Genomic DNA, 12,868 nt, shown 5'->3' on the forward strand with positions numbered 1-12,868 from the left:
ACCTGCCAATTTCATTTTAGGACATCAGTCAAAAGTTGACATATGGGTCTTAAAATGAAGAGGGTTCATTGGAAAATTTTTGTGGAGTGTCTACATGCCAAAACCTAATTGAATTGGATGCCATAATCACATTATGGCATGAGCCCAATTGGATTAAAGTGGGCACCCCAAATGGATAAAAACCAAAGAGTCCTGATAAACATGGACTCTTTGGCGCCACATTGATTGAGCTTATCCAATGTTGGCGCCAACTTAGGAGAGAGGATGGGGTTCTTATCTGATGTGATCAGATGACATCACTCCATCAATCAAATTTTTTTCAGAATTTATTAGAATTTTTTAATTGGTTGAATGATGTGGCACTGCCCAGCATACAGGGTCTATATAAACTCTGCTGCACCTAGGATTTTGTGGAAGAAATTATTTTATGCACAAAACCCAATAACTGCCACCCCCTCCCCTCTTCTCCACATCCTCCCAACTCTCCTTCCTCCCCTCTTCACGTCCAAAGAGTTGGACGTCCATCTGGCAAAGATCCAAGGCGTGGTGACGCCTGGAACAGAAGGCTGCAGGACATCTTCCACAGGCTGCTGCTCCAATTTCAGAAGGAGTTCTGAAGCACTTTCAAATTAGATAAAAATCTAATTTTTAGAGCGTAGATTCGTGAGGAGAAGACATTCTAGATTCTATCTGAATGGATATCGGTAGAGGTCAGGCACTTGTGTGGCTACATCAGAACCTCGGGCTGTACAGAGATCATCTACAGGATAATCAGATTACCCTTGGGTACTTCTTCTTTCATCATAGATTTAGATTTAATTTTAAATTTTAAATATTAGATAATAAAATTAGATCTAGAGAATTAGATCTGAAATATGTAGGATAATTTTTTTTTAAAAATTATTCCATCCCAGATTTGATGAAATCTGGAAGATCCTACAAGGAAAAGCGATTTTTCCCCTTTCAAGTGGTATCAGAACCAGGTTGTTGGCTCTATTTCAGATCTATTTTAGATCTAATTTTAATTTTAATTTATCTAATATTAAAAGATTTCAGATGTCACATCAGATATGATAGAATCTAAAATTAAAATATTTAAAATTAAATCTAAGAAGATCTAACATGCATAAGATGCATGACTAGATTAGGATTAATTGAATCCATGAATGGTCTTAAGTTTTATATTTTAATGAGATTAAAATATGAATTAAATATAATTTATTCTTTATTTTTTTTTATGTTATAATTATTATAATCAGATCAAAAAATAAAAAATAAAATTTTAATTATTTCATAAAATTGATCTGTTGCATACCTAGACTAGTTGTAGAATTGTTCTAGTAACTTGTCTAGAATAGTTTTTATTTTGAATAGTTCAATTTAAGTTTTATTTTTCAGATATTACATGTGATGTATCAGATCTAAAAGCATGTTAATTAGATTAATTTTTGATACATGAGATGTATGCAAAGCATGTATTAGTTAGATCTTAAATTGTATATATGATATGTTAATTTAGATCTAACTAGTTTTGTAGTTAAATTTATATTTCTGATTAAGGTGTTCCTCATGGCCATCCGGTTATAAGAACAAAGTAGAGTTTTAAGATCCTCTCTTCCCATTCAATGGGGTGTTCATATGACGTGTAGGGGTGCCGCGCGTTTATCCTTAATCAGAAATCAAAACTTACTTTTCTGCAAAACTCTAGATCCTGAAATCCTAGGATTTATTTTACATATTTTGTTTATGAATCCAAACTTAATTAATGAATTAAGCTTATGAAATTAAGTTAGATCTAAAATTGAGAATTTCAGATCTAAGATATTTTCATAAAATTGGGTTCGAGCTTGGGTAGCTCAATTAGGTCTAGCGGTTGATCAAATCGAATCAAAAGTTGGTTAGGTGAGATCATGAAAGCTAATAATTGATCAGTCTAATAGGATTAAGTCTGGATCAAGGTCGAATCACATTTAGATGTGACTCGATCAAGTTAAGACCTAATTTGGCTCAGTGGTTAGAGCCTGGATTGTAGGCTAACCCAATTAGTTCTGGTTCGACAATTTGGTATCTAAGGTAAGTTGGGCAGATGCGACCGACTGATTTTTAATTGGGAGCTACTCAACTCGAATGCGTTCTTGTCGAGTTAATGGCATATCCCTCCCACCGATCTCACTTACCTGACCATATGTGTCGACTCAGTTTTAATTAGAGATGGCTAACAATTCGAGCTAACCCATGCCACTAGGTTAGTCATAATTGTTATGACTATGTCAAGTTTAATGAGACCTAAATAAATCTTCCTAAGAAAATATTAAGTCTAGGTCTTCCACCATTGTGGATGTACGGGCCCTTCCCAGGATTGATTGTTCTCGACTGGTTACAGTGACTCAGTTGCACTGGGAAGACGCAACCATGTCCATTAGGCATTGGATGCTACAGATTAGAGGATGGATTGGGCTCAATATTTCGGATATGGTGAGGGACCCAATCAGGAATCTAGTTCGTGCAAATGATGGGTTTGACTTAACTAAGGATTGGAGCAATATCCCAGACACAGTGAGCTTCATGAATTAGAGATCAAGTTTTGGGTACACCATGATTAGAGAATCATTGGACAAGAGTTGTCCACTCATCGGTTGACCCATCACCAATAACTGCTAGGTGAGGTGGTGAGCCAGTCGGTGAGACCGCACCACCCACTAAAAATCACTGATCACGAAGATTTTCATATCTCTACCAAGGGAGTGTAGGGATCTGAAAAAATAGTGAGAGCCTAATTTGTTTAAAAATAAAAATCCTAAATAAATTGGTTGAGTCTGATTACAAAATCTAACTAGAAACTTTTAACTCTCTACAGGAAACATGTCTGCCTCAAACCCCCTGACCAAAATTCTAGACACCCATAGACTGACTGGACCCAATTTCAAGGATTGATTGAGAAACTACAGAATTATTCTAGGTTTCAAAAAATTGACTCATATTTTAGACCAGGACCCACCTGCCATGCCAGCATGTCCAACTGCTGAACAGAGAGCGTCTCTGAAAAAGTGGACGGATGATGATAACAAAGCAAGGTACTACATGTTGGGTGCAATGTCTGATGACTTGCAGCACCAACATGAGAATATTTTGACTACCCGCCAAATGTTGGCTCACCTACAAGAGTTGTTTGGTGAACAGAGTCGCACGACCAAGTATCAAGTCTGTCAAAGACTTTTTAAGGCCAAGATGCATGTTGAGCAGTCAGTCCAAGATCATTGTTTGACAATGATCAAGGATCTTGAGGAGTTTGAGGAGCTTGAGAAGCTCGGTATCATCTTAGACAAGGATTTTCAGATTGATGTAATCCTTCAGTCCTTGTCCGATGCATATGGTCAGTTCATTATGAACTTCCATATGCATAAGATGCAGTGTACCTTGGTCAAGTTAATGAACATACTAGTTATGGCTGAGCTTTCTATGAAGGGTTCAAAAGGCTCAGTTCTTACTGTGGAGCGGACTTCTTCCAAGAGAAAGTCTTTTCGAAAGAAAAAGAAGTCTGTGAAGAAGCAGAAGGTGGATGGCAAGAAGAAGAAGACAGAACCGAAGAAGAAGGCTGCTAATAAGGGAAAATATTTCCACTGCCAATCAAACGGTCATTGGAAGCGGAACTGTCCTCAGTACCTAGCCACCCTGAAGAACAAGAAGGAAGGTCCTTCTGGAGGTATGCTTATTTTAGAGTCTAATCTTACGGTTTCTTCTGCATCCAGTTGGGTGCTTGACTCTGGTTCTAGTGCTCATTTGTGCACTTCTATGCAGGATCTTGAGGAGAGCAGGAGGCTGAGGGATGGGGAGATGATCTTACGCATCAGAAATGGAGCAAGAGTTGCTGCTGTGGCCGTGGGAACCTACCCTCTGCGATTACCGTTAGGATTAGATTTAGTTTTAAGAGACTGTTATTATGTGCCTGCAGCAAGCAGGAATTTGATTTATGTTTCATGTTTAGCACAAGAAGGCTATGTGATTAACTTTCATAAGGACCATTGTAACATTTTTTATGATAATAATAAAATTGCAGATGGTTTTCTTATTAACGGTCTCTATCAGCTACATATTAATGTATCTGTATTTAATATTGAGCAAAATGTGAATGCCATAGAAATTAAAAGGCCTAAAGATAGTCTAAATGATAAGTATCTGTGGCACCTAAGGCTAGGTCATATAGCGGAAGAGACTGTTATTATGTGCCTGCAGCAAGCAGGAATTTGATTTCTATTTCATGTTTAGCACAAGAAGGCTATGTGATTAGCTTTCATAAGGACCATTGTAACATTTTTTATGAAAATAATAAAGTTGCAGATGGTTTTCTTATTAACGATCTCTATCAGCTACATATTGATGTATCTATATTTAATATTGAGCAAAATGTGAATGTCATAGGAATTAAAAGGCCTAGAGATAGTCTAAATGATAAGTATCTGTGGCACCTAAGGTTAGGTCATATAGCGGAAGACAGGGTTAATAAATTGGAGAAATCTGGGCTATTGAGTCCGTTGACTTTCGAGTCATATCCAGTTTATGAATCATGCCTTCAAGGCAAAATGACCAAGCTTCCTTTTGTGGGACATGAAGAAAGGGCCACAGACCTACTTGCCCTAGTACATACAGATGTGTGCGGTCCATTTGATGTGCCGATTAAAGGCAACTACATCTACTTCATTACCTTTACCGATGATATGTCTAGGTACGGGTATGTGTTTCTAATGAAACACAAGTCTGAAGCTTTTGAAAGGTTCAAAGAATTCAGACATGAGGTAGAAAAATAAACAGGAAAGCCCATTAAGGTTCTTCGATCAGATCGAGGAGGTGAATACCTTAGTCGGGAGTTCCTAGACTATCTTAAGGACAATGGCATAGTCTCTCAATGGACTCCATCTGGAATGCCTCAACTCAACGGGGTTTCAGAACGGAGAAATTGGACCCTATTAGATATTGTCTGTTCTATGATAAGCTTCACGGACCTCCCCGAATTTTTTTGGGGACATTGTCTCATGACAGCAATTTATGTATTGAATAGGATTTCCTCTAAAATCGTTCCTACCACACCATATAAGATATGGCATGGTAAGAAGCCAAGTCTGAATTATCTCAGAATTTGGGGTTGTCCAGCTCATGTCAAGAGATAGCAGGCGGACAAATTAGAGTTCAGATCTTTTAGAGCTCGATTCATAAGATATCCTAAAGAGTCATTAGGATACTATTTCTATATTCTGGAAGACCACAATGTGATTATGAGTCGAAATGCTATTTTTTTTTGAAAAATAGTTTATTCAAGATGGTGGCATCGAAAAAATAGTTAAGTTCAAGGAGAATGTCTCCCAAGAGCAATGAGCTCAAGAACCTGAGGAACCTAATCAATCAGAAGCAGTCCCAACACAATCTCTTCCACCTCGTAGATCGACTAGGATTTTCTGTCCTCCTGAAAGGTACTTAGGTACCATACAAGAGGAAGTAGAGAAAATATTCCTCATGAAAAATGGAGCTCATGGAGATGACCCCAAGACCTATGACGAAGCGATATTAGATATCGACTCCAAGAAATGGTTAGAGGCAATGAGATCAGAAATTGACTCGATGCACTCAAACCAAGTTTGGACCTTGGTAGATCCACCTGAAGATATGTACCTATTGGGTGTAAATGGATCTTCAAGAGAAAGATAGGTGCAGATGGAAATGTGGAGACATTCAAGGCTAGACTCGTAGCGAAAGGTTATAGTCAGCGCGAAGGCATTGACTATCAGGATACCTTCTCGCCCGTAGCCATGCTAAAATCCATCCGCACATTACTTGCTGTTGCAGTCTATTTCGATTATGAAATATGGCAGATGGACGTAAAAATGGCATTCTTAAATGGACATCTTGAGGAAGATATCTATATGGAACAGCCGCTTGATTTCACATCCAGTGATGATGATCACAAGATCTGCAAGCTGCAAAGGTCCATTTATGGACTTAAGCAAGCATCTCGGAGTTGAAATACTCATTTCAATGATGTGATCAAAATATTTGGTTTCATCAAGAACGAGGAAGAACCATATGTGTTCAAAAAGATCAGTGGGAGCGCAGTTGTCTTCCTCGTACTGTACGTAGATGACATCCTCCTAATTGGGAATGACATTCCCATGTTGACCTCAGTCAAAGTATGGTTGTCTAAGGAGTTCTCTATGAAAGATCTAGGAGAGGCATCCTTTATACTGGGTATTAAGATCTATAGAGATAGACCAAATAGGATGCTGGGACTTTCACAGAAGATGTACATAGAGGTGCTAAAAAGGTTTAGCATGGAAAACTCCAAAAGAGGTTTATTACCTTTTAGACATGGCATTCATCTCTCCAAGAAGATGTGCCCTAGCATACCTGAGGAGATTGAACGCATGAGCAAGATCTCTTATGCTTCGGCAATAGGGAGCCTCATGTATGCCACGCTATGTACACGACCTGATATAGCCCATGCTGTGAATGTCACAAGCAGATATCAGTCGAATCCAGACGAAGAGCACTGGACTTCTGTGAAATGTATCCTTAGGTACTTGAGAAGGACAAGGATATGTTTCTAGTCTTTGGGAATGGAGAATTCCAGATTCAGGGATATACAGACTCAGACTTTATGTCTGATATAGATGATCGAAAGTCGACATCTGAGAGTCTGTTCTTTTGCAATGGTGGTACAGTTAGCTGGAAGAGTTTCAAACAGACGGTGATTGCTGATTCCACCATGGAGGCAGAGTATATTGCTGCATCGAAAGCTGCGAAGGAGGCATTCTGGTACAAAAAGTTTGCCGCAGAGCTTGGAGTGATGTCATCAGATGCCATACCTCTTTACTGTGATAATAATGACTAGCTAAGGAGCCAAGGTCTCACCAGAAGTCCAAGCACATCGAGCGGCGATTCCATTTGATCCGTGATTACCTCGAAAAGGGTTATGTCAAGGTCAAGAGAGTCAACTCCACAGATAATATAGCAGACCCGCTGACTACGCCATTGGGCCAACAGAAGATCGAAGCCCACCTTGAGAAGATGGGACTTAGATATGTAGCCAATTGGCATTAGGTCAAGTGGGAGTTTGTTAGAAGTGTGCCCTAGATGCCAGACCGGCTGACACATTTCTGTACAAATCTAAGGACAAATTTATAATTTTAAGTATAAATAAAAGGGTTATTCTTCTATCACATTGTGTACATTATGTCTGTGATACATCCTTTGAGTTAGTGGGAATGTAAATTAATATTTTCAAGAGTTGAAAATTTAAGGCATGAATTTACATAACTAACTCATAAACAGCTCCTGACTATAGGATCATCACGAGGATGGTGATCGATCCGAAAGATTGATGTACGATCACTTCCTTAGGATAGATGTGTCTTGAGTCTATGGTGTGGAGACACCAGAGCGAGAGTATAGATATTCGTTGAGAACGAGAGTACTGAGCGTGACCATATCAAGCAGTCATAAGGAAGTCTACCTTCTCATCGATGACTAGCTCGATGCTGCTGTTGTGTGTCTAGTTCTTTGATCTGAGGTGCATCGACAGTTCACCTTGAGTGTGTTATAGTTTGACTACACCATAACTCGATCTCCTAGCCATTCGGAATCCTGAGGTGTATGTTGGCTGTAGCATATTCATTGTAGGAACTAGGTCGCACCAAGATGGGATCTATCAACCTCGGTAGATGAGAGTAGTCCTATGATAATTGAAAGATTGAGTCCTTAAGCCCATGGCCATGGCAGAGTGAAATAATGAAAAAAAAATTTTCATTAAGGTTTCACATCAGACTCGGATCGATCGATTAACTCATATGATTGATGTTGGGTTTGAAGAGTTCACCTTAACCCTAATTCAGTCGGGACTCATGATAGAGGAATTCAATCATACAGGTAGCTGCACCGAGAGGTTCGTCTTCAGTTCTGATGGGTTGCCACCACATACTGCTAGGTGTCACTGATGGATTTTGAGAGCAATTAGAATGATATTGATGATCAATCATTCTAATTGTCTGAATCAGAAGAGTTTTGATCTATCGAAAGGAGTTTCGATGATGTCGATGATGAGATCATGACATGTCTCATTACCATACGAAATTGAACCTAACTGGATCACACAAATAAGGGTTAGGGTCTGAATGTCATCAATTGGGCTAACTCAATTGATTTGGATAAGATCACATTAGGTTCAAGAAAATCGTGCTAGCACACGATTGAGCCTAACTTTCTCCTCGTGTAATTTTTTCTGTCTCTACCGAGCCAAATATGATTTGACTCATCCAGAGAACCTTAGGAAGGTTTCTCTCAGTCTAAATGAAGCTTGTCCAGCTCAAAAAAGGCTTGTCTTAATTCATGAGATGAATTTAAGACACACCTACTAATTCCTAGCACCTATCAATTTCATTTTAAGACATCTGTCAAAAGTTGACATATGGGTCTTAAACTGAAGAGGGTTCATTGGAGGATTTTTATGGAGTGTCTACATGCCAAAACCCAATTGAATTAGGTGCCATAATCAGATTATGGCATGAGCCCAATTGGATTAAAGTGGGTGCCCCAAATGGATAAGAACCAAAGAGTCCTGATAAACATGGACTCTTTGGCGCCACCTTGATTGAGCTTATCCAATGTTGGCACCAACTTAGGAGAGAGGGTGGGGTTCTTATCTGATGTGATCAGATGATTTCACTCCATCAATCAGAATTTTTTCAGAATTTATTAAAATTTTTTGATTGGTTGAATGATGTGACACTGCGCAGCATACAGGATCTATATAAACCCACTGCACCTAGGGTTTCATGGAAGAAATTATTTTATGCACAAAACCCAATAGCTGCTGCCCCCTCCCCTCTTCTCCATGTCCTCCCTGCTCTCCTTCCTCCCCTCTTCACGTCTAAAGAGTTGGACGTCCATCTGGCAAAGATCCAAGACGTGGTGACGCCTGAAACAGAAGGCTGTAGGACATCTTCGACAGGGTGCTGCTCCAACTTCAGAAGGAGTTCTGAAGTACTTTCAAATCAGATAAAGATCTGATTTTTGGAGCGTAGATTCACGAGGAGAAGATGTTCCAGATCCTGCCTGAATGGATACCGGTAGAGGCCAGGTGCTTGCGTGGCTACATCAGAACCTTGGGCTGTGCAGAGATCATCTACAGGATAATCAGATTACCCTTGAGGTACTTCTTCTTTCATCATAGATTTAGATTTAATTTTAAATTTTAAATATCAGATAATAAAATTAGATCTAGAGAATTAGATCTGAAATATGTAGGATAATTTTTTTTTTAAATTATTCTGTCTCAGATTTGATGAAATCTGAAAGATCCTACGAAGAAAAATGATTTTCTCCCTTTCAAGGCGGAGGTGAGGGACACAGCCACTGAGCGCTCCTCATCCTCATACAAGTTAAGTGGAGGCCAATGATATGACATGGCTAACGGATGCTCCTCACCCTTAGATGAGTCAAGCCGAGGCCATACGACATAGCCAACATGCGCTCCTCGTCCTTATATGAGTTGCGCAAAGGCTGACAACATAATATGGCCAACAGGTGTCCTCACCCTTATACGAGTGGAGAAGAGGCCAACGATATGGCCAACACGCACTCCTCATCCTCGGACTAGTCGAGTGGAGGCCAGTGACACAGTCAATAGGCACTCCTCATTCTCGTACAAGTCAAGCGGAGGCTAATAGGCCCTCCTTATCCTTGGACGAGTCCAATGGAGGCCAGCAACATATCCAATAGGCACTCCTCATCTTTATATGAGTCGAGCGTGCCAGCGTTACGACACGACCAGCAGGCACTCTTCATCCTCATACAAGTCGAATAAAGGCAAGTGACACGACAAGACCAACAAGTGCTCTTCATTCTTGTATGAGTTGAGCAAAGGCCAATGACATGACAAGGCCAATGGATGCTCCTTATCCTCAGACAAATCGAATGGAGATCATACAATACAACCAATAGGTGCTTCTCATCTTTAAATGAGTTGAGTAAAGGCTAGTGACACAACCAATGGGCACTCCTCATCCTCAGATGAGTCGAGTGGAGGTCGTATGACATGGACAATGGATACTCTTTATCTTCGGATGAGTCAAACAGAGACTAGTGATATGACTAATAGGCACTCCTCATCCTCAGATGAGTTGATTTGAGGTCGAACATTAGAGTCAAACAAATGTTCCTTGTCCTCAAACGAGTGCACTTTGTCCCTTGACGAGCTGCGCAAAAGCCAAGGATGATGTCGACCGACCCACAGAGGTCCGATTCTTGCAACTTGGTGAATTCCATGGGTAACAGAGAAAAACAAGACAACAACAATAACAAGCAATAGAGACAAAGTTGAAAATGTATAGTTTGCACTAAAGATGAGGAAATTTATAATGAATAGGTCGAGCTGATTACAAAATCAACTTAGCCGAAGTTGAAGAACACAAGTGGCCCAACGCCAAAATCTATTCAGCCATTGCTAAGCTGAAGTACAAAAACAAATGGAAGAAGTAGAAAACAACTCCTAGGCATCGATGGGAGAATCCGACTTCTTGGCTGGGATGTCAAGCTCCGATAGTACAATCACAAGCGAAGGCTGGGGGCCAACTCCTGCATCCTCAATAGGCATGTCCTCGGCACCTCCTGACCCAATTCCCTCCTTGACACTTGCACCCTCCTTATCAGTGTCTAGCAGACTAAGGTTGATATCTGGGAAAAGGCATTTAACCTTGGCCTTGCAGTCTGGGAATCCCTCCAAATAAGAGTCAACAGTGAATTCTAGCTTGGTCGCCATGAATTCCTCCAAGAAGTGGAAAGCCTCGACCACCATAGCCTTCTCGAACTCCAGATTCTTCTCTCATCGAGCCATCACTGTGTAGAAACCCTCAGCCAATCGAGCCTCAGCTTGTCACTGAGCTTTGGCAACTTTGACTTCCATTGATTTTACCTTGGCCTTTAAGGACTAAATTTCTCTATCAGCTACCTGTTTCAACTCTGAGACCTCATTCGCCTTTTTCTCCGCCTGAGCAGCTTGGGCGTCAAACTACACAGCTTTGGTCTTGGCCTCCTCTGAGAACTATCGAAATTCCATCAAAATGCCCATAAAGTAGTCCACATGGTGGATGAGCTGAGGAATAGATAAGGTCAGTGATAAAAAAAAATATGAGAAAAAGAAAATTTTCTGAACTCATCCGAAGGAGAAAGACGTAAAAGTCCTTAATGCGGTATCCAGGACTTTCTTCATTGATCGCCCTGATGTCGGCTAGAAGAATCATAGCCCGAAGCAATTCACGAGCAACTCGATTGTTCACGAAGCCCAACCTTCGATCTTGGACTCCCAACAACAAATGAATAGTGAGCTTTTGAGAATCCAAGGCTGGAGGTTCGGCTTGGTGAGAAGAAATATGCATAGAAACCCAAGGTGTAGTTACACTTTAGAGCAACGAAGATGTAGATGGAGGAATTAGTTTCCCCAGAGTAACTAATTTGAGAGGGGGGATGACCTAGGCCCCTAAGGAAGAAGCCTCCCTCCTTGGGGCTGAACCCCAAATCAATGCCTGAGGAGATCTGGCAACTAGTTGCACAAGGACGGCCTTGGCTCGACCCTGCTTAGGGAGAGGAGTATCATCCAAAGACGTCTTTCATTTTGCAACACGGCACAAAGTCTCGAGCTCCTCAGGCTTCATATTTGAAAAATAAAAATCGTTAGTAAAGAAACCAAGGTGAACACAAATCAAAGCTGACTTACTTTGAGGATTGGCCAGGCTTAACCCAACCTTATACAACATCTCCTCAGAAAGGAGCTTACGTAAAGGAAGAGCAATATGACTGAAAATAAATTTTAAGACCTCCTCAACGTTAAAGCACCATAGCCTTATTTGACAACCTCCTTGGTTGACCCCATGAAGTATCGAAATCTCAGAGCTGCTCAGTTGAAACAAAAAAAAATAACACTCCTTCGTGCCTCGAAAAAGGCCCCACCCCATCCAAGGAGAAGTATTCCACCCTCCGATCTCCTTGGAATGTTCCTTGAACGAAAAACATACCCGTAAGATGTGGATGGTCAGTTCAGCACTAAGGAGAAAATAATGGGGAAAAAAAGCCACCATGAGGCATCATGAATTTGGCGCCACACTTTAAGGAACTATTTGAAAAACCCTAAGGAGCTATACCACAAAAACATGAAGAGGCAATCTAAGGCCGACTTTCAAAAACTCTTCATAGAGCTCGACTTGACCTCGAAAAGTTTTAGCTATCCGATCCTTGGGACCGGCAAGCTCCAACTTGAATTCTAGAGAGAGTTGGTTTGGAGGCAGATGACCTTCAGATCCTCAAGATTGAGGACAAAGGCCACTCAGAAAGGGCCAAAATTTGACACCTCTTTGACCTCAGAGCTCTCCAAGGAGGGCTCGCCACTAGACAGAGGACCCTCATTGGACAAATCCTGATCAAAGGACCAAGTGCCCAGAAACGAGTTTGACATACTCACTCTCAACAAGATTGAAAGAAGAAAGAAAAAAAAGAAAGCTAACCTAAAATAAGAATGACAGAATAGCCCAAGAGTTACACCCTAAAGGTCGGAAGTCGGAGCTTTGTTGCAGTAGAAGATGACTACAGCCGTCGACAGTGATCATCGAAGATTTGTTAGAAATTGCCTAAAGTCCCCATCTCCTTTCTTATGATAGTGAAATGGTAAATAGTAAAAATAAAATCCAAACAAAGGGGCTACCTATTTATAGGAGCTCAAACGGCTCCGATCTAATGGTGATTCATCCAGCCATCGTTAATGATTGCCAAGTAGTAGCATGAAATTAGCCACAACCGACCTCATGCGGATCTACGACTTCAATGATCCAGA

This window comes from Elaeis guineensis, chromosome 15 (assembly GCF_000442705.2).
Source record: "Elaeis guineensis isolate ETL-2024a chromosome 15, EG11, whole genome shotgun sequence".
Classification (NCBI taxonomy): Eukaryota; Viridiplantae; Streptophyta; class Magnoliopsida; order Arecales; family Arecaceae; genus Elaeis; species Elaeis guineensis.